This window comes from Gobio gobio (assembly GCF_949357685.1).
Source record: "Gobio gobio genome assembly, chromosome: 1".
NCBI classification, from domain to species: Eukaryota; Metazoa; Chordata; class Actinopteri; order Cypriniformes; family Gobionidae; genus Gobio; species Gobio gobio.
Window position 1 is genome coordinate 26,888,516 of NC_137097.1, and position 23,559 is coordinate 26,912,074.

General features: G+C 40.5%; 1 long non-coding RNA gene across 1 annotated transcript in view; it reads right to left on the minus strand.

Annotated features, from left to right (window-relative positions):
- The window catches only part of LOC307137588, a 31,469-nt gene extending 10,449 nt beyond the window's left edge, over nt 1-21,020 (minus strand). The window contains exons 1-2 of the long non-coding RNA XR_013817937.1: nt 20,910-21,020; nt 20,441-20,654 (exon numbers count right to left, since the gene is read on the minus strand). This is a non-coding gene — a long non-coding RNA (uncharacterized lncRNA). The remainder of the gene's footprint in view (nt 1-20,440; nt 20,655-20,909) is intronic.
- Nucleotides 21,021-23,559: the final 2,539 nt, after the last annotated feature.

Genomic DNA, 23,559 nt, shown 5'->3' on the forward strand with positions numbered 1-23,559 from the left:
ATTATTATTATTTAAAATTATTATTATTGCCCCTGGTTCAGTAATGGACTCTTGTAATAAAGTAGCAGTGGCTGGGACAGATTTTAAGTATCACTTCAAGATCCAATCTAATCCTGTTTACATGAAATAAGCCTGCTCATGAGTAGGTTTAAGCTTACGGACCTGTTACTATGACAGCAAGTCCAGGATGAGCGTCGAAGAACCAAACAATCCAAGATCATACCAAATCGTCAACAATCAAATCCAGCTAACTGAGTTAGCGAGGTACGAAGAACGGACCACAGCGCTCAATCAAGATTGCGCGCACAGTCGCCCACAAACACACACCTTTTTTTACGGTCTATGACCATAGGTCTATGACACACACACACACACACACACACACACACACACACACACACACACACACACACACACACACACACACACACACACACACACACACACACACACACACACACACACACACACACACACACACATCTGACAGCTCTGTTCTCAATCGAGATGTGCTATGGGCTGCCCTCGTCAGTCTCCATGACAGGGGCTGAATCTGAAATCGCCCCCTAAAACCTCTTCGTTATCCCTACTAAATCCCTACGTTATCTAATTCAGTTCACTTGATGAGTGAATGAAAACGAGTGAGTGAATTCGGACAGCTGTTGTGTGTACATCAGCTGTACACTCATTATTGCGTTTCAATGTGGGATTGAATGAGTGCACTCATAACGTCCACTATGGTTTCGGACACCACTACAAATTGCTGTCCCCTCAAATAGTGCCCTATTTGAGGGTATAGGGGGCGATTTCGGATTCTGTCAGGGAGAGTGCTGGCCTGCCGAATCGGAACCAGGTGACAAACTAGGCAAGTCAACCTCATGTATAACATTACAGCTGATTGAGCGTGTGTGAGCACTCGGGCTGCATTATAACCGAACCCCCGGGCCGTGTTAAAACTGAGCACTTGCAGAGCAATCGGACCTAGATTCATGCCGAGGAACGGCAGAGTGTTTTATCCTTAATTGGGCCACTTTCGGCCCGCACAATTTTTGCTACCTGGGGTGTTGACGTAATTTCCCCTGAAACGGCTCAAGCTGTTAGCAGCTTCTCCCCTTTTTTGAAACAGCCAATAGCGTTTCGTTAATATCACAGTTTGACTAGGGCCTTTCTGTTTGGTAAAGCCAGAGTTTCCTCCTAATCTCTAACCATTTATCATCATAATCTCCTCCATATCGCTTTGAAATACAGCACTCTGTGCAAAATTTAAATGGGTTCGATATGTTTTGTTGTCTGCGCCGACTCGTGCATATGATCCGTGCTGCGCTCTCATCTCGTGTCTCTAGTCAACGGCTCTGGCCTAGACTATGTGTGTGTGCGATGCAGCGGTGTGCGTGAAAGTAACGTGAAACCAGACTTCATTCGCTTTAAAGGAGCACTTCAGCGCTGGGAAGATGAATCTGTATTTAAACTGGGCCATTTATGTAGTAGAAATGTGAAATTATTTTTGAATTTGGTGCCTTCTAGACTGAGAAAAAAATTATTTTTGGCTCATATGGATGAAAGACAACAACTCCCAGAATGCACTTGTTTCGCTGCCCAACGAGGCCACTCCCAAAGTCACGGCTACTTGCTCACATACACCGCCCCCGCCGTAGTTTTGATTAATACAATAATTTCGTTCAGTTAGAGAATAGACGCTACAATTAAAAACTGAACGTGTCTGAACGTGTGAGTGAGCCAAACGAAAGTCACGGCACAGACGCAGCAGTGTCAGATTTCATTTATAACAGAGAAGCGCTGAGCAGAGCTGAGGTATAAGACACGGTGCGTGTCTAGCCTGCCGCGTTTTCAGATCGCATATGGAAGCTAAACTTTGATAGGAATTCATTGAAAAGTTGAAACACTCACTTTTCTCCGCAGCGCTCTGTTATCAAGGCCCGAGCCAAGCGGCCACGCACATTTACATTCTGTGAGTGAGATCCCTTCACTGTGGGCTAGTGATGTCCGATTCGCGAACGAATCGTTCTTTTGAACCGGTTCTTTTTAGTGAACCGGTCGAACCAGTTCACCAAATCGGACTGAATCGTTCTAAACAGTTTGCATCTCTAGTAAGCACTAATCCACAAGTGTATAAAGTTAATCACTTTTTGGCGTGTCTGACTGTCCCTCTGACTCGAAATAAACCAACATCCTGGAGTTATTCAGTTACTCCAACAATACACTTAACCTACTGTAAGAGAGAACTGATTGTGACGAGCACGTCAGCGAGCAGAAGCTGATGATACTGAGCATGCGTGCAGCGTACACGAACGAGCGTTGCCTACACGGCCTGTCACAGTTCTCGTTCTTGAGTCAAGAATCGTTTGCAACCGGTTGCAGCGGTTTTCGGATCACCAGTACACTGAATCGAGACCGTACGCGAACCGGTCTGTCCCAGTTCTCGTTCTCGAGTCAAGAATTGGTTGCAACGGTTTTCGGATCACCAGTACACTAACCGAAAACTGTTTATTTCGGACATGTCCGATTTGAGAACCGATGAGCTGATACTGACTGAGCATGCATATGTGATTTTTCAAGAGAACGAAAAGCAAGTTTTGTTGAACACTGAGACGTGTTATAATATAAAACATAGTGGAATTATGTTTTCATCATTTTCAAGTTCATTACTGTCTTATGAGCATGTGATTGACTATTTGTGATTGAAGTATTTATTTATTTATTTAAAAGATTAATGTTTATGGTTAATTATAGTTAATGAGGACACATTCACAAATTGGGTTAGTATTAAATAAACAATGTTTTAATAAAAATGTATTAAAGTGTTCAAATAATACACACATTTTAAAAAGAACAATTGCTGGAAAAGTGCACGTACACACTGTAATTGCCTTACACACTATATTTAACAGGTATTGCCTGTTGTTTGTAAACGAAAAAAATTATTGTGCTTTATAAAAAAAATGTAATAATAATAATAGCAAAAACAAAGTGCAAAGGCAGTTTTAAACAGAGGTTAAGTTACCATATGCAGCTTGACTGTCTCTTAAGGGTAGGTTTGAATTCAGAAAAACAATCTGCCTAACTTTGTTAGGACTCCATTGTATTTAATATGTAAACAAGGTGATATAAAGATAAACATGACATAGATTCAAGATTCAAGATTCAAGAGTTTTATTTGTCACATACACAGTTATATACACAATATACAACTGGCAGTGAAATGTAAACAGGTCCGCTCCATGGACAGTGCAAATAACAGTTACAAGAAATTAAATAGAAATAGAATAAAGTTAGAATAAAAAGTATTAACATAAGTAGAATTATAAATAAATCAAGTAAAAGATAAAAATAGGAAATAAGATAAAAATAAAAATATAAAAAATATGTGGATGATAAGTGAGATAAACTGTAGACTTAAAAATAAGTGGTTAACATAAAATATATAATATGTATATATAAAGAAGTATAATGTGCAAGGTTTATTACAGGTTGTTACGCAGTAACAATAGGGACGTAAAGTAAAGTGCAGTGCAATTGCAGTATGTGGATGTTAATGTTGAAAGACCGTATGTTTATGCGTGTGCGGGGGTGAAGTGAGTCACGTGACTGAGTTCAGGAGTCTGATGGCCTGGGGGAAGAAACTCCTCCTGAGTCTTTCAGTCTTTGCCATCAGGCTACGGAAGCGCTTACCAGATGGCAGCAGGGTGAAGTGAGAGTTTGCAGGGTGATTAATGTCTCTGATGATTTTAGTAGCTCTACCTCTGCAGCGTTTGGTGAAGATGTCCTGCAGAGACGGGAGAGCTGAGCCTGAGATGCGCTCGGATAAGCGCACCACTCTTTGCAGGGCTTTGCAGTCGTGACTGGTGCTGTTCCCGTACCACGCTGTGATGCACTGAGTCAGGACACTTTCTATCGCCCCTCGATAGAAAGTTTTCAGGATGGCTGGTGAAACCCTGAATTTCCTCAGCTGGCGCAGGTGGTACAGTCTTTGCCTGGCTTTTTTCACCTGTGTCTGGATGTGTGTAGTCCAGGTCAGATCCTCGGAGATGTTCACACCCAGGTATTTGAAGCTGCTCACTCTCTCTACCGGTGTCCCGCTGATCATGAGAGGGGAGTATGACCGATGCTGTCTCTTCCTGAAGTCCACAATCAGTTCTTTGGTCTTGTTAACATTCAGAGAGAGACAGTTGTCCTGGCACCATGATGTCAGTTGCTCCACTTCGTCCAAGTATGCCGTCTCATTGTTGTTGGAGATGAGACCCAGGACAACAGTATCATCAGCAAACTTGATGATCGAGGTGGAGCTGTGTGTGGACAAACAGTCATGGGTGTAGAGAGAGTAGAGCAGGGGACTCAGCACACAGCCCTGTGGAGCTCCAACACTCAGGGTGATGGAGGTGGAGGTGAACTGGCCTACTCTCACCGCCTGGGGTCTGCCAGTGAGGAAATCTTCAATCCAGAGGCAGAGAGAAGAATTCAGGCCTAGATCCAGGAGTTTGTGTGTTAGCTTAATGGGAACTATGGTGTTAAAGGCTGAGCTATAGTCAATAAATAGCAGCCTGACATAGTTCCCACTTTTGCTGTCGATGTGAGTGAGGCAGGAGTGAAGGACGTGAGAAATGGCATCTTCAGTCGATCTATTGGGACGATAGGCAAACTGAAGAGGGTCCAAAGTGTCAGGAATGGAGGAGCAAATGTTGTTTTTAATGAGTCTCTCAAAGACCTTCATGACTAAAGATGTGAGAGCCACTGGACGATAGTCATTTAGGCAAGAGGGTTTACTGATCTTAGGTACAGGGATGATGGAGGATCGTTTGAAGGAGGTGGGGACAACAGATGTAGCAAGGGACTCGTTGAATATGGATGTAAAGAGCCCTGCGAGCTGATCAGCACAGGACCGCAGAACACGACCTGAAATACCATCCGGCCCAGCAGCTTTCCTGACATCCACACGTTTGAGTGCCCTCCGAACCTCGTCCTCCGAGACAGAGATCACGTGACCGTTGCTGCTCTGAGGGACTCTCTCTGACGCGTCACTCGCCGGAGTCGCGCTGCCGCGATTACCATCAAAGCGAGCGTAGAAAGAGTTTAACTCGTTCACCAGTAACGGATCAGCTCTCACCTCTGCAGAGGATTTAGTTCCAAAAGCACAGATGGTTCTCAGTCCCTGCCACATCCGCCGGGAGTCATTGAGTTGGAAATGAGATTCCACTCGGTCTTTATAGCGGAGTTTTGCGGCTTTAACGGCGCGCCGGAGAGCGTAACATGAAGCTTTGTACTCCCTCATATCCCCCGTTAGGAGACCGGCATTGTAAGCGGTGGTGCGCGAGTTTACTGCAGTGCGAATTGAACTGTCCACCCACGGTTTCTGATTAGGGAAGGACGTTATAGTTAATGTTTGTGTGGCTTGCTCTGTCAGTGTGTTAATAAAGCAGAGCGCCACTTCTGTGAACTCGCTGACGTCTTCAGAACTCGCGCGGAACATGTCCCAGTCGACGTCATCAAGAGCTGCCTGTAGCGTGATCTCTGAATGGGATGACCAGCGTTTGACTTCCCTCCTCACCGGGGGCTCTTGAACGAGCCTTTGTTTATATTCCGGTGTGAGGAAAATGGCGGCATGGTCCGATTTGCCAAAAGCTGGCTGTGAACGAGCTTTGTAGGCGTTCTTAAACGGAGAGTAGCAATGATCCAGTGTGTTTGCTCCTCGTGTGGGACAGGAGACATGCTGGTGAAAGTTTGGCAATACTTTCTTTAGGTTAGCTTTGTTAAAATCACCCGCGACGATGAAAGCAGCGTCGGGGTGTTTGTTTATGAAGCCGCTGGTCACATCATGGAGGGCAGATAAAGCCAGCCCCGTGTCTGCTTGTGGTGGAATATAAACGGCAGTGGTGATGACCGAGGAAAACTCCCTCGGCAGGTAGAAAGGCCGGCACATGAGAGTTAAATGTTCCAAGTGAGGCGAGCAGGATCGCGAAAGAATGGAGATGTTCCTAGGATCGCACCATTTCTTGTTTATCATGAAACACACTCCACCGCCTTTAGATTTCCCGGCCTCGGCTGTTCTGTCCATCCGAAAAACAGAGAAGTTCTCGGACGGCGTCACGGCTGTATCCGGGACCGCTGGCGTGAGCCATGTTTCGGACAGACAATAGATGTTGCAGTCTCTCATGTCCCGTTGAAAACTTATCCTGGCTCTAAGATCGTCCATCTTATTCTCCAAGGATTGGACATTTGCGAGCAAAATGCTCGGGAGAGGAGGACTGAATGCTCTTTTTCTCAGTCTGTTGCGGATCCCAGCGCGTTTCCCGCGGTGTTTTTTGAATCTTCGCCGTCGACTCGAGTGGCCATTGTTCAACTCGGCGTCCCGGCGAATCTCAGATGGAAGATTGGAGAAAGTGTCCTGAAACAGGTCAGTGTAGCGGTAACCAATTTCCAGAAGTGTTTTGCTGTCGTAACAGATCAAAGCAGATGATCCGTTGGAAAAAATAGAGAGTAAAAGAGAGTAGAATAATAAATAAAAGCAAAGTCTTAGCGGAGCGACCTGAACGGCGACCGAGCACGGCGGCGCCATCTTTGGAAAGCCTAATCAAACATAGCCTAATCAAACTACAGCGAAGGCGAAGCAAGTGACTCCTTTTGAATCACTCTGGCAGTTCTCGAATCTCAATTTCGTTCTCGTTCTCGAATCAAGAATCGGTTGCAACCGGTTGCAGCGGTTTTCAGATCAGCAGTACACTGAACCGAGTACTGTTTATTTCGGACATGTCCGATTTGAGAACTGATGAGCTGATGCTGACTGAGCATGATGTTATGATTACTGACTTTATATATTTTAATGTGTAAAGTGTTTGTTTATCCAGCCCGCAATGGACTTGACGTAATAACGTCATCGCAAAATGACGTCATTACGTTTGAGCGCAAAAGAACGGGTGAACCAGTTTTTTGATCCGGTTCATTGAAACGAACTGTCCGAAAGAACTGGTTCGCGGAAAAGAACCGAACTTCCCATCACTACTGTGGGCGGGTTCATAACATGCGGAACAACTCCATCTACTGGCTGTAGTTTTTAGCCTCTGGCCAAAAAATCCTCTGATGACGCAAAATGACGATATTTTAATTCTCTTGTCTCAGGGGGATATGAAGGGGGAAAGTACCATAATTTGAATATACTACCTGGTTTCTACTGATACAAAGCCTAATGCTAAATCACTGAAGTAACCCTTTAACTAAAAGCATATTTATACTGTGTGAATCGTTTCCTATCGCATATATAGTGCGCTATGTGCCATTCACCATGTAGAAAATAGTAAATGTGTGAACAGCTGACCGATTTCAGCCGCTGCTTCAGCATCTATTTATAGTGTAGGGGGTGGGCACTTCAGATTCTAGAGACCATTTGATTGGGCAGAAGATTTGACGAGAAGGTGAAGTCTGCGATGATGTCATCAAAATCTGTGATCCATTTAAACAAAGCAGATAGAGCAACCATTGACTACCATAGTATTTTTTTCCCTACTATGGTAGTCAATGGTTGCTCTATCTGCTTGGTCACAAACATTCTTCAAAATATCTTCTTTTATGTTCAGCAGAACAAAGAAACTCATATAGGTTTGGAACAACTTGAGGGTGAGTAAATGATGACAGAATTTTCCTTTTTGGGTGAACTATCCCTTTAAGGCCTAAAGTATATAGTCATACTAAAAGCTAAAAAACTTCCATTTTGATTTCAGGGGGCCTTTAAGAAAATGTCAAAACCTTTGAAATCAAAGGCTTTAAAAACGTATAACATCCATGCTGACACTTTTGTCACTTTATATAACTTTAATTTTGCAATAAAAAATAAAAAAATATCAACAACTTTACATAACGATTAGCCTGTTAGACAGAATGCAAAACAAAATGCCATTACTGATGAATAGCATTTGTGACACCCAAAGTATGTACACATTTTGGGTATTGATTTTGGAAGAAAAGGTTTATTTTCCATATACTATTTTTAATTTGTGCTTATATTTTATACGTAACATGTAACAGGAAGCTGAAAATGTCAAGTATAAAGCATTGTCTTTTGCTGTGTGAGATCGGGACTCTTATTTTGAAAGTGAACGGAGGACTCGTACACCGGAACACTTGCTGGGGATTATGGGCGAAACACACGCATTCGCTCCTGTCTCCTCATTTATTTTCCTGTTTTCACTGGTATGACTTTCATGACAACAAAACTATATGCACACGAGTCCTTTAATTACTATGTGTATGTTTATGTTGCAAATATATTGTGTATGTTCTGATGTGTGATGAATATATTGAAAATGTGTAGGTCATCCGCCATTTTGCGGATGTTGTAAAATGCTTGCATGTGTGAAATGTATTACCGGCTCCAGTTACCAAGTTATGTTCATTATTTGTTTATCCATATTATATTTGTGTTTGGTTAATTAGAGTTCATGTGTGAGACAAATGTCAATGCACTTCTCCAGATAAATGTTATAAACTGCAATGCAAACACATGCAGATAGAAAAAAAATAATGGCAGATCTGATTATCAAAATCAGTAACTTGGATGTTAAATGTGTATGGTTTACATATATTTACTTGCACGTTCAGTCGTGTGATGATTTTATATGCATAATATACCGCTTGAATTGTTTGAGTAGTTTTAAAGAAGCAAAGTGAAAAGCGCAAATGTATGTTTGTGAAAAAAGTAGTGATGTGTCGTTCATGAATGATTTGTTCCTTTTGAACGAATCTTAAATATGACTCAAGATCAACGAGTTGTCTCAGAGAGAGCGATTCGTTCATTTTTTGTTGACTGTACATGCGCAACATCCCACATGTTCTGTAAAGGAAACAGAATTGATTAGTTCACTTCTCGAGTCTTCGGGTTTGAGTCATTCGTTCATCAAGTCCCAGCCCCATATAGGCAATCCTATGCAGGATTCTTGTTTATTTTAAACACCATTTTTAAAGAATAATTTTATAACGATTAACTTTAAGTGACAACCATCAGTTAATATTTAAAGTCTGTTTATGAATAGACGTTTAATGTGAATGAGCTTAAAGGGAGCACACTAAGCTTTACTAGTACAGCAAACATTTGTTTTTATTAATATTTTTCTAAATAAATAATGTAGTTCATGTATTAAGTTCATACAGATTTTAATATGAACATCTATTGAAAATATCTGTGAAATTATACTTTTTCTTATTGATGTCACACTGAAGCTGTGATTTTCATAGTAGTGCATCCTTTCAGCTCACCTTACAATAATATGAGGTCTTAAAAAATTAAGCGTGAAGCGTGTAAAACAACAGAACCTCAATAAACTGTAAATATAATATAATGGATTTAAAAGTACAAAGCCAGTAATGCCTGTGAAGTAATATATTAGTGTAGCACACAATCTTATAGTAAGCTAACAATGTTCTGTAGCACCTGTGCTATGTTGCTAAAACTATCTTTTTGGATCGAACTGTAATTATTTCCCACATCCAGGTTATAAAATGCAATAGTCTAAACGTTAATCTCTTAATTTTGCAGTAAGATGAAATATAAAAAATGCACATTTACACTCCAAAAAAACGCTTTTCTTACTTAGTAATTTTGTCTTGTTTCAAGTCTAAATATCTAAAAAATCTTAAATCAAGATGCATTTACTAGATAAGTAAAATTACATACAATATTTTTTCTTGTTTTCTGGAAAAACAAATCTAAATGAAGTGAGTTTTTGCTTAAAACAAGCAAAATGATCTGCTAATGGGGTGAGAAAAATAACCTTGTTTCTGATTGAAATCTTGTTTCTATCCCAAACAGAAATCAAGAAAAAATATGTAATTTTCCTTAGTAAAAGGAGACATTATATTATATTATATTTTAGATATTTTAACTGGAAAAAAGACACAAATACTAAGTACGAAAAGCAATTTTTGGCAGTTTGGTTTTTACCTGTGGTGATTAGGGCTGGGACGGTATGTATTTTTTCCTACCGCGGTTGAAAAGCAAAAAATTCCCGCGGTTCAGGAGTAAACCGCTTTAAACACCTCCCGCTCGACTTTCACACGCACACACCAGCGCAGGCAATTGAACATAATAAGGAACATGTTTATTTTACATTTATTTTTTCACGTTTAGAACAGGAACAATTAGAACCTAGAAGATATCATGGAATGATATCTGAAAAAAAAAAGTACTGGCAAAACGAAATTAGACTAGGCTATGGTCTACATCCCAGTCTTCATATTTTTTGCTGAGAGAGCAGATCAGGGGCCTCATTTATAAACGTTGCGTACGCACAAAAGAAGGCGTACGCCACTCTCTACGCAATAATTGGTATTTATAAAAAGCAAACTTGACGGGAAAATGTGCGGTCCTTCACACAAGCTCTGACCCAGGCATACGCACAAAAACGGGTGAAATGAGAAATGGCGACAACGTCGGCAGATGGAAGAAACACGTGAAAGTGTGTGAAACTGCAGACCGTTGTGTAAAAGAAATGGCAATACTGCCTCTCATAAATAACTTGAAGACTTCACAAAGCAAGTATTACAATTAACAGCCTACACGAACACCCGTTTGATCGATCTGCAGTGTAAAACAAACTAAATCAAACGAAAACAGAAATGCAAAAAAAAATAAATTTGAAATATGTTCTGCAACAATATTGGCATGTTATGCAATTCATCCTCATAAATAATATGGTAAACAGAACGAAATAATGTACAAAACTGATATTCTCGTCAATGTGTCCGTCTGGCGGAGCAGAGATGCAATCAGATAGACAGATAGATAGATAATTAGGGAGATATATAGATAGATAGATGTATTAATTGTCCACTGTGGAAAGTTGTTTTCATAGTAAAAATTTCTTCATCAGCTACGGAATCATGGTATTAATGCAAATGCCTTTAGTTTGTTTTATTTTCGATAAAATAACATATGACGTATGTCTCAACCATTCAGAAAGCTGCAAGAAATTACATTTGCACTGAACTATTTCCCATTACCACGTAGATAATAGGGATAGGGATTAATAGGGATTCCCCAATAATTGCCGCCAGTCTCTCATCAAGAGGGGTCAGCTCTGGTGTCCCCTTTCCCCCACCCGTGGCAGACACACTCTGGCGATGGAGCGCTAGACACTTTTTTGCCTTGACTTTGATGTCCGATCATTTCTTTTTTTTTTCGGCCACGGTCCGAGGTTGTGATGCTACAGCATTCACGGCGTCTGCAACCTTTTGCCACTCAAGTGCCTTTTTGGCATTAGTAGGCTAATGCCCACACTGTGCCCTCCAACAAATATTTTTCTCCTCTTTTCCACCTCGCCAACGATAATTTCTACTTCACATTGAGTGAAGTTACGTTTTTTTGATTTCCTCTCTGTATTTGCCATGATTTCGCAATCGATAAATATTAACTTGTGGGCGTTTCACGGACTATTTATGGGCAACTATGGGCGTGACATGAAGCCGCAAAAGCTGCGCTACATTTAGAATTGATTGTGATTTATTAAGGGAAAACTGCGTAGGATGTGCGTGCGCACGGTTTTATAAATCCGAATATTTCTGTGCGTACGCATGTCCTATGTTTCATCCGTACGCCGCTTCTGACGCAAATCCTACGCAAAGTTTTATAAATGAGGCCCCAGATCATGACTGAGAGATCTGAAGATGGAACACTATAAACAAAGACAAACAAACACATTTTTATTTATCAGTAATATATATTTATTTTTTCATGTTTATTTATTTCCCATATTTTTACTTTCAGCTTACAGTCGTCGTCATCAAACAATCACTTAAACTAACGACTTTCGAGCACACACCAGCGCATATAATATAATATATTATTTATATTTATAGTATTTATATTTTTATATTACATATTTTTTACAAATTCAGGCTATTAATTTACATTTAATATTTTATAACATTTACATAGGCCTATTTATATTAATTTACATATCTTGTGTGGTGTGCGCTTTTGTCTCAGTGGTTCAAGACTATTTAGGCTAATTTAACAAATAGTCGCTGCTCACACTACCGTTATTGTATATTACTTATATAAATATATATATATAATTATTATTTATATTTGTTATTTATATTATATATTTGTACGTATTTATATTAATTTATATATAGGCCTATATGCCTCTCTCGTGTGCGCTTTTGTCTCAGTGATGCTATTTAACGAAGGCTATTTAATTTAACAAATTGTTGTTGCTCACACTACCATGATTGTATATTACTTATTATTGATATTTATATGACATATTTTTACATATTTATATTAATTTATATAGCTTGTGTGCGCTTTTGTTTCAGTGGTTCAAATATTTAACGAAGGCTATTTAATTTAACAAAGTGTTGAGAGAAAGCGGGAAAAAAACGGTCACCAGCGTTCGACACAAACCCATGGCCCGGGCGGTGCGTTCTTTTTCTGCTTTCATGACTTCTATCTGTCTACTGTGTTTGTAAGCCTGCAAGACGTATATCTTTTTCGATAGCCTTTTAATCACATAGCCTACTTAAATATTGAATTGCCTACAATAGATTATTTATTGATTATATTGAATGAAATTTCACAGGCCCAGCTTATTTGTAGTCAATCTTTCCCGAACAGAGTTGGAAGAGAGTTAAAGGTCCCATGGCATGGCATTTTTCTATTATTTTATAATGTTTCCTGAGGTGTACTTATATTGTTAGTATGACTTTTACATCATAAAATGTCATAATTTAGAAATAAAAGGCATTTTTTCAATACTGCTGTTTGCCCTGTGGCTGAATGCCCTGCTTCAAGAGGCGTGTCTGCTGTGAGACTTCAGTAAAAACGCCCACTGTTGTGATTGGCTGACATCTTTGCATTTTAAATGAGCGGAGGGGGCGTGGTTTAACGAGGCACGAGCAGGCACGAGCTGCTGCCAGAGAGACGGATGGACCCGAGTTCAATCACATCAGTTCTCAGCATGTCTGAACTGTTGTAGTTACAGCATATACTTCAGGTTATAAGTCTATTTCTAGTCGGAGGGACTGTCACTCATGTCAGAAAGTTAGTAACTTTAGTAAATTATGGATCAGCGCTGACTGGAGACGCGAACCGTTTAGAACTATTCAGTCCGATTTGGTGAACTGATTCGGTTCACTAAAAAGAACTGGTTCAAAAGAAAGATCGTTCGCGAACCGGACATCACTAATGTACCAGAGACTGAGCGATTGCTAACAAAGTTATTTATAGTAACTACTGAGTTGTGAGAGCGCTGTCTGTCAGCGCGAGTTTATTGTGTTTGTATCTGAGAGTTCTGAATAAACACGAGTCCCAGTCACACTGAGTCCGTCTTCATCATTATTACCAACTTTGTAACACATGCAAAGTACCATTACAGCTGTCGAGATGAACGAGTTAAAAGTAAGTGTTGATAATAGCATTATTTTTAAAATAAAATAAAAGCGTCTGTGACGCGCGTTGAGTACACAGCGCAAACAAAGACACAACAGCAGTAATCAAATGTAATCCAGTTTATTGTGGGGCTAGGCTGGCTAGCCCGAATATGCTCACGCTTACCCCCCTTCTGCTTAATCTCACGCCGCGTTTGGTGCCTCCGCTGTGGGCCAGATGCAGTACTGGGGGTCGGGGATGTTGAAGGCCACCGGCCAGTGCAGCCCGAGCTTCGGCGTGTGTGAGGCTGATGTTGAGCAGAAACTCATGACTGTATGCACATTTTAGAACCGATAGACGCGACAAGGACCTACAAAAACACTGACTCACAAGATAGAAAACACGAAAACACCGTTCTGTCTGGAGAGAGAGAAGCCGCATTGCTGAGTCCTGCAACGGGGGTACCCGCATAAAAGTGGCTAAAACGGGTGGATTATGACATTCCTAAAATTCACGGGCGGGGATGCGGGCGGATAATTAACTCCTTGCGGGCGGGTAGTAGAGCGGATGAAAAATATGTGCAATATTTGTATGTCTAAATTACCATTATACGGAACAACGATATGACATTTGACCCATCACGTCACCACCACTGCGACAGTGAGACTTTTGTTGATGCTTCCCGTGGCCTAGTTGGAGCGAGCGTTGCAGGAGTATGGATGAAGTAAAAGTAAAGGTGGCGAGTGGAGAATATAAAATTGTTGACAACGAGTCTTTAAAGGCAAAATCGGATGTGTGGAGAAAGTGTGGCGTAATAAGAGATCAGGAAAATAACATCATAAGCGGCTTTGCGGCTTGCAAAACATGCCATAAAGTTTTGGCATTTGATAGCCGGAAGCTGGGCACGTCTTCTCTTAGGAAGCATGTCGAGACTTGCAGGAGCACAGCAGGGGTTGCCAGTGCGACAATTGACAGGTACTTTGCCAAAGGCTACAAACCTCCAAGAGGGGAAGACAAGGAGACAATAACACAATTGGCTGTGCAATTTGTGTGCCGAGACATTAGATCATTTGAGACTGTGTGCGGCGATGGATTTTTGGAACTGGCACAGGGTTTAATTGGCATTGGGGCACGAGCTGGCCTTGTGGACGCGCGTCAGCTTCTGCCCGATCCAACTACTGTCTCCCGTAGGATCACTAAATATGCCGAGGATAAAAGACAAGACATAATTCCGGAGCTGAGGGAACAATTGACCGAGAGCAACGGGGCTGTGACTAGGGGTGCACCGATCCGATATTAGGATCGGATATCGGCCGCGATACTGACAAAATAGCTGGATCGGGGATCGGAAAAATTAACAGATCCACAAGCCGATCCAGGTGTTTTTTTCCGCCGCAGCAGAACCTACGTCATTCGTCAGCTTCACGTGTGTCGCATGCTAGAAGGGAGCGAGCCAGAGAGTCGGCTGTGTGGAGGAGATATTTCACGCTTGCCACGCCAACTAGTTCGTCGCTGTTTCGAGGGTATTACTGCAAAGTCAGGGTCTTTCCTGCATTGACATTTTTTTGACGGCCAAAGCCTAATTTGATGAGTTATTGTGATTTACGAGTGATGTAGAACAGATGCTGCGCTTGTGACTGAGTGACAGAGAGACCGATCTGAGAGCTCCTCCCCCGCGCGCGCTCTCTGGGTCTTCAAAATAATCAGTGTTCGCTCTCATATTTCACATATTAATCCAAATCAAAAGCTCGGAAGACCGAAACCATGTTGCACGTGACACATTCGGACAATTTTGTCCTTGAATTATCACTGGGTGTGAATTGCGCTCAAAAAACATTGACTCTTCTCTGACCAGCTGACATAAAGCATACTTTCAATAAGCGGGAGACAAATTATATCCAGTTATGAAGTGTTTTCTGTGTGTTGACATCTTTCGCGATGTTCTAACAGACGGGATTCGCACACAACGCGTCTGCTAATGTCCGATTCGTGACCTAATGACTCCTTTGAACCGAATCATTTTAACGACTGGCCAGAACAACTGATCTGTCCAACACTGAACTCATGAACTCAGTTTATTAATTTACTCAGAACGCAACTGAAATGAGAACACAAGTGTGCTTACCCATTTTAGCAAGAGTGGGTAGTAAGAATTATTTTTAATTATCAACAGTATTTCATCTTATTTCTGTTGACAATGTGTAGTAAAATAAATAGGCCTAGCCTACAATCATTTAATCTGGAGTGAGGTGAAACCAGAACAAAGTTGTTATTAGCTAGCTGAAAATTTTTATTAAATTGCATATGGTAGAAAATTAGACTATTTGTTAATTTGTAATGCTACTTTTTAATATTGATATGATTATATACCAAAACAATTATCTGTAGTGTAAAAAATGTTTGGTAACTGTCAGATTACAATTGTATGTTTGACCAATACACTGTTTTTTGTTTCCACTGCTACATTTTATTTATTTAAAGAAGTTAGATTACATTCTATTTTAGATTTGAATGCACAATTGTTTTTTAAATAAATAAGAATTCAACACCTTACATACATCTGTTATTTTGTCTTAGTTATGTTTAGTTAGTAAAGTCTGGTGCCTTTAGTCTCTTCAAGGAAGGTATAAGGTGGAAGATATACAGTTTATTATTAATTCAACAATATATCGGATCGGTATCGGGTATCGACAGATACACAAAGCCCAGGCATCGGTATCGGTATCGGGACTGAAAAAGTCGGATCGGTGCACCTCTAGCTGTGACGCTGGATTTGTGGACGGATGATTTCCGAAAAATTGGATATCTCTGTGTGACAATACATTACATTAAAAGCAATTGGGAACTGCAGGAGCGAGTGCTCTGCACAGCTGAATGGGACAGCAATTTACGGAAAACAGCTGACAACCTCAGGCCAGCCATCGTCCAAGCACTCCGCAAATTTGGACTGGACGAGTTCTTTCCCAAACTAGTGTATGTAACTGACAGAGGTGCAAACATTGTTGCGGCCCTCCGCACAGCCACGAGATTGAGTTGCGCAGCACATATCCTGAACACAGTATTGCATACCACACTTGGGAAACCTGCTGAGGGCGATTTGTTTGGCGAAGAGGTATCTGGTGTCATTGAGTCCGCTAAGTCGCTTGTGACTTATTTTAAGCAGTCACATCCCCAGAATCGTCTGCAAAAAACACTGAAAGCATCCGTGGAGACGCGATGGAACTCGCTTCACACGATGCTGGACTCCATTAGCAGCCAGTACGAGGCCATCCATGCTCTTCTGGAGGAATGTGACGAAGAACACCGTCTAAACTGCATGAGCAAGGAGACTTTGCATGACATTGTGAATTTTTTAGCACGATTCAAAGAAGCCACCAAAGCCCTGGAAGCATCCAAAACTCCGACCATTCACTTGACAGCTGTGTGGTTGGAGCGCCTCAGACGTCACCTTCAGCCGTCTTCTACCGACAGTCTGACATTGTCATCGCTTAAAGAAAAATGCCTCAAGATTTTAACAGAGAAATTTGAGCTGCATCTCTTGCACAAGCTGGCAATGTTCTTGCATCCAAAGTTGAAAAGCCTGAAACTGCTGGCAGACCATGGTGACATTATGGCAGTTCATAACGAAGCACGGCGTATTGTGAAAGTTAAGCTATTCAAGCACAAACTAATTATACTTGTCTTCAGTGGTGGAATGTAACGAATTACAAATACTTATTTGAAAAAAAGAAAAAACATTTTCTGATCAGTTTTCCATGGTTTTTCCACCTGCCAAAACAGGAATTGAAAAAAATCTCCATGTTTTCTGTGCTGATGCGGTGGTGATGCGTTTATGTAAAATTTTAGGGTTGCGCTGCCAATAAAGCACTTAAAAGCTGTCACAAAGAACCGGCAAAAAAGTAATGATTATGTAAAATATAGCAAGAGACATGTTAATTGTTTATTAATAAACAAGTGTTTTCTGTGTCAGTGGCTGCAAAGATGTGATGCTGACTCGCGATCTTCGCGGTAGTGAACGCGCCTGAGAGAAATGCACATTTCATTCGGATTACATAAGCAGAGAGCAGTCTGTTTTATTTCGTTTTGAATTGCTCTGTTTAAAAGTAGACATTTCAATAGGCTATAGATATATTTCTTAGGTTTGTGAGACAAGTAGGCTACCTAATACTTAGAGTTTTAGTTCATTTATGATACGAGCTAAAGTTCACGCACCTCCGTGTCGCGATCATCTGTCTGCTATATTTACTTCTTATTTGTTAAATCCAGGGAATTGGTTGATGAAATATTGATTAAAATTAAGATACAATTAATACAAAACGAAATTACCTTTAAAGAAAGGCTTTGTGATTTCTATTTCTATTTAGGCTATAATGTTAACTTCAAATAGGGGTGTGTCGCGATTTCGATTTTACAGCCCTAATTATTAGAATATAGACATTTAAGAGAATAGAGTGTAATGCAAATATAATACTTAAAGTACATTTTAAATCAGGTACTTTTTACTTAAGTAGGGTTTTAATTGTGTAGGCCTACCTATTACTAAACTAAATATGTATCTGGTTATTTGTACTTTTACTTAAGTAGCCTACTGAGATTCAGTACTTCCTCCACCATTGCTTGTCTTTAATAATTAACAATTATTGTTAATGGGCAAATTAATCATTTAGTGAAATATATACATCCATGTATCTATTTCTTTTAAATAGAACTCGAGGAGAAACGCGAACATCAGCTACCAGGCCGCAGCATGTCGGCGGCCCCAGCTGCGAAGAGAGTTCGTTTGGTTTCAACAGTTGACTGTTTGTCAGACGTAGAGGACTCCAGCGAAGACACTGTGCTGCCCGAGGACGAGGTCTCTGCATACATTGAGTTCAAGCCACCCAAGGGGGATCCTTTCGATGTTTTGTTGTGGTGGAAAGAGCATGCGAAAACATTTCCCAACCTGGCAATGATTGCGCGGAATGTTCTGTCCATCCCAGCATCAAGCGCAGCGAGTGAGAGAGACTTTTCCACAGCTGGTTTTGTTATCCAAGAACGGAGAACGCAACTTAAACCTGGGACTGTGGACGATATCCTTTTCCTGCACAGTAACCTTAAGGGAAAGTAAGGTCTATAATATAGCCTAAACTATACTGTTTGTGAGTGACAGGCTCAGGTTTTTATTTTTTCGTTTTTTCTTCATTAACAGGTCTATTTGCGTAGGTAGCCTATAGTTATCAGTTTCCATAGCCTATTTAGGTTCGTAGGCTACTTGAATGGCGCAAAACAAAGTGTTTCATAGCCCATTTATGACGCTGTTGTGATGTTATGAGAGAGAGGTTCAAGATAAAAAAATAAAGCACTTTAATTATAATGATTTTAGCGTGTGTGATTTATCACGGGCACGGATCGGGTAACGGGCCAAATATTAACGGGTCTGGGCGAGTGCGGATTTCATTTTGATATTATCACAGGTGACGGGTCGTATCTGGTGCTGAACTTTGCGGGTACGGGCGGGGGCGGGTCTCCAAAAATGGACCCGTGCAGGACTCTGCCGCATTGTGTGCACGAATAATAAATAATTAGCTACACATCAGAAATCACTGATCACAGATCAGAAGGAACTGAAAAAAGACTTCTGTTTTCATTTGTACATCCAAACACTGAGAAACTGCCAGCATTCACTCGTTCACAACCCATGATCTCGCGAGCGTTTGCATGGGCGTGCCAGATTCTCTGGGCGGAGGAAAGGGAGGAAACCGTTCCTGCTTGGACGTCAAACCAGGAGACTTCAGGATTGGCTCGTCTGGCCTGTCATTTTCTCAAAGGCAGAGAGAGACAGCCAGAACTCGGGTTTACACCGATCAACATTTCTATCCATTTGGGGACAATATTCAGGCTAGGGGAACTCATATTAATGTTGAAAAACCTCATAAAATGAACATTTCATGCCATGGGACCTTTAAAACTTACCAGTACTAAGAGGCAGGTCCAGCTCAGTTTTTTCTTTCTGAAGCCGTTTTTTTTTTTTTTTTTACTAGCTATGGGAGAATGCGGTCACCAGCGTTCGACACAAACCCATGGCCCGGGTGTTACATTCTTTTTCTGCTTTCATGACTTATATCTACCTACTCGCTATTTTCGACTGTGCAACCACGTGAGAGAATTGTGTAAAGCATGTGCAATTAAAAACTGAGGTCCTGCTTATGCGCCTGTATTTTATGCTTTAATAAAATTAAATTTGAATTATAGGCTACAAGACATTACACAGGCATATAGGCCTAATAGTCAATACAAACGGAATGTTATAATGGAACATTGCGCTCCCCAACTCGGGAAAGGTCGGATTTGCTCCATCTTTTGATGGAAGTTTTGTTTAAAAAACCTTGAATCCATATAAGACACATGTCATTAGACACAATCCATGTCATTAGAATCAATGAATCCATGGAATTAGACACAATGTGCACACATGTGCAGGCCAAGGTTTTTTTTTTTTCGGTGATGGCGGTGACAATCTCAGACCCGCGGTAGGCGTCACATGACCGCGGTAATGCGGTAACCGTCCCAGCCCTAGTGGTGATCTAAATAGACTACTCGTTAATTTAAATAAGAATAGAGTTCTAACTCACTAATAATATTTAAATTTCACCCATTAAAACTTTTTTGGTTGATGAAAGTTTTATAGATATTGTTAAATACCTCTCAACTCCTACGGTGGCCGATTTAGTCCAAGATTAACATGGTTTCCAGTTCGACCTCGTCCACATTCGACACGGTGCCATCGAGTGTTAAAACGCGAAAGGCGAAGCTTGAATTTACGGGTATGTCCCTCTTTGGCTAATGTACTTTCAAGATGCGAGGGGCAACATGGCGACCGGCATTCGAACCCCTCATCCGTATGTATTTTCAATGGCATATTATAAACTTAAGAGAATACTTTATTACTTGAAAGAAGTAAATATACATTAATGAGCACATATATTTTTGAAAGAACTAAGTGTTTTTAGCTAAGAATAAACTAAAAAAGTTACACAGTGTAGCTTTAAAATACATAATACGCTACTGCTACATTAAGCTACTTACTAGGTTTCAGCCATGCTCGCTCCTCAAGTTGTAGATGAGCACACACAGGAAATACCTCACTGCTGTGATGATGGACATTTTGCACATGATTTGTTATTGACCTCGACTTTGTCACAGCTTCTTCTCCGGTCTTTGAAGAGACTCCGCACCAGGTGATTCACCACTTCTCCACAAGCTCGTTCTTTCCCGAGAGCATATATTTTCTTGGCAAGACCTTGGGCAATCAATACAGAGAACCTGTAAAATTAGCTCAGAGCTAGAAAATCAACTTTCTCCTTTCATGCAAAATGTATAAATTGTCATAAGTCATGTGGTTGTATCCGCCTACTGATATAATGGAGAAGGTAAACGCGCGCTAGCCAGATGGGATTTAAACTTTGACAGCTAAATAGCCCAACCATCTTATTTATAAAACATATTTATCCACTCGGAATTACTGCAAGGGAAATTCACGTTGAAAAGAACAAACCTTTCGATACATGCCAAGTGTCAAAATAATGTTTGATGTCAGGTCGCTGCTCCCTGAGGTACTGGATGGCGATCAGTGACAATAAGTCTTATTGTGTTCCTCAAAAACCTCTTTACTCTGAAAGAATAAAATCATTTTCTTAGTCCTTCAACACATGTATTCTGCCCCGCTGGAGAGTGGAAGGGTACAATAAAAAATATTTGTATTAAAAAAAAATGTTTTGGTTATTTAATTACCTGCACCAACTGATTGTCCACTGCCCTGTTGTCATCTAAGCTCATCATTGTGTAGCTACCATACTTTGCACAATGTCCTTTATCGGAGAAGGGGGAAAAAATAATGTGTTTGTTAAAAGGAGCTGCGCCTGGATGACAGCTCGCTCTCACTTCTGTATGTATATTTTAGGCTACAATAAAACGAAATGTATCATAAAACACCACAATGCATCTTTTAATTTTAATTAAAAAAATATTTAACATTAATAGTCAAGTCAACTTTATTTATATAGTCCTTTTTACAATGCAGCTTCACAGTGTTAAACAGGAAAATAATGCAACAGCATTTGATTCGGCAGTACAGCCGCTCTGGAGAAAACGGTGATGTCATCAGCTCATTTCAATTATCTATTAAGATAATAGCCACACAAATGTGGTTCAGGCAACGCATACCTGGATTATCTTCACTGCATGTATATTTATAACAAACTAAATATAAAACACAACCATGCCTCTTCGTTTACAAAAATTATAATTTTTTAACCCATTAACATGTGGTTCAGAAAATAAGTGTGCATATACGTATATGATTATAACTGTAATAAATTAAATATGACAAAGCACAACCCTGTCTCTTTTTGTTAAATCAGTTTATGTCAGTTTATGTGTGATCAATAATAGCCATTATAAAAGTATAAGTAAAAGGTATAAGAAGCTATAAAATAAATAAAGCAAACAATTCATTCAAACAAAGTTAGCGCTAAAAGGCTACAATCAGTGTTGGGAATAACAGCGTTATAGATAAACGGCGTTACTAACGGAATAATTTTTTTCAGTAACGAGTAATCAAACGAATTACTGTTTCTTCCGTTACAACGCCGTTAGCATTACTGAGAAAAAAATGTGGCGTTACTATAACTGAGCTCACTGAAGCGGTTTTCATCCGAACTGGTTCTCTGTCAGTCGGACCTGCAACGTGTGTGTGTGTGTGTGCGCGCCAGCCATGCGTGTTGGGGGGTGGGTTGGGTGGTACACATAACTGATGATGATTGGTGGGTGGGAGACAAGGTTGAGGTTGATAGGTTGAGTTCACACACACACACACGCACCTATGACGCACACGCATATGCACAGTCAGCGATGGCAAGTCTGGAAGTATAGGCGCTACTTTTCCCTCGTTGAGGTGAAATGTTTATGTAACGTGCAACTTATTTAATATATTTAATTTTGGGGGCATCCAAGTTATTTGACATATTTGAACATTTGAAGAAAAAAAAAGTAACAGTAGTTACTTTCCCTGGTAATTAGTTACTTTTATAATGATGTAACTCAGTTACTATTTGTAAGAAGTAACAAGTAACTATAACTAATTACTTTTTTAAAGTAACGTGCCCAACACTGGCTACAATGGTAAAGTTAAATAGCCTAAATAAATAGTTATTAAACTTCACTTTGCCCTCAGTCAAAACGATTCACCAGGGAACAAATTATAGATTCATGAGACCAAAGATTGCCCGTTAGATCTAGACAAGACTAATTATATCATGTTTAACCACTACAGAGCCAGCAGGGGGGGTTGGCAGTATCAAGATGCATGTTGACTAAATTCAAGCATTAATGAGAACAGTGTCTTCACTTTTATCTTTTTACACATTCATTTACCACATATAATTGAATGAGGAATTCAAAAACAAAAGAAAACAGCCACAACAGACTAGCATGTTGACTAATTGAACATACATTTTGCTCTCCTTTTTTTCTGGCCAGCAAATTTCTCAATGACTCTCCTGATTAAAGTCAGTCATCTCAGTAGTGTCATGACGTTTGTATTGTTCAGTTAGATATTTGAGGTCTCTTACCCCCGTTGTTGTCCACAAAACTTACCAACACTTTGAAATAAAAGACAGGGAAAGCAATAAAGGGCATTGCTAACAACACATCCAGCCAGCCACTTACGTTTCTCATAACAAGCGCAGGTGAAGCTCCGAGTGCAGCTGCGTCCTGTCACTGGCCTGCTGCTGGATTTGTAAATCGCATTGGTCCGGTTCGGGATCTTCCAACGAACGCCTTGTGAAAGAATTTGGTTTAACTGCTGCCATCTCTATGAAACTGAACATCATAACAAGGTTTTGGCGGAGTCCAAGTGACTGTGTCCCCCGCGCACTTTCGCTTTAGTGGCCAAGAACGGAAAGTTGAATGACAGGTGACGAGAACCAATCAGATTGGATAAAATACCACGCATCCAATTCTGATTCGCCAGGGACGCAGCGACCTGCGTCCGGAGGAGGATCTTTAAGAACCAATTAGAGACCAGATTTAGGTCACATGCTGCCTGTATATTTTTAGACTCAGATAGACATCCATTTGTCCGGCGTCCCTCGCGCATGAAACCGCATGAAACATATTGAAGAACATATAAAATAGTTAACCGATCA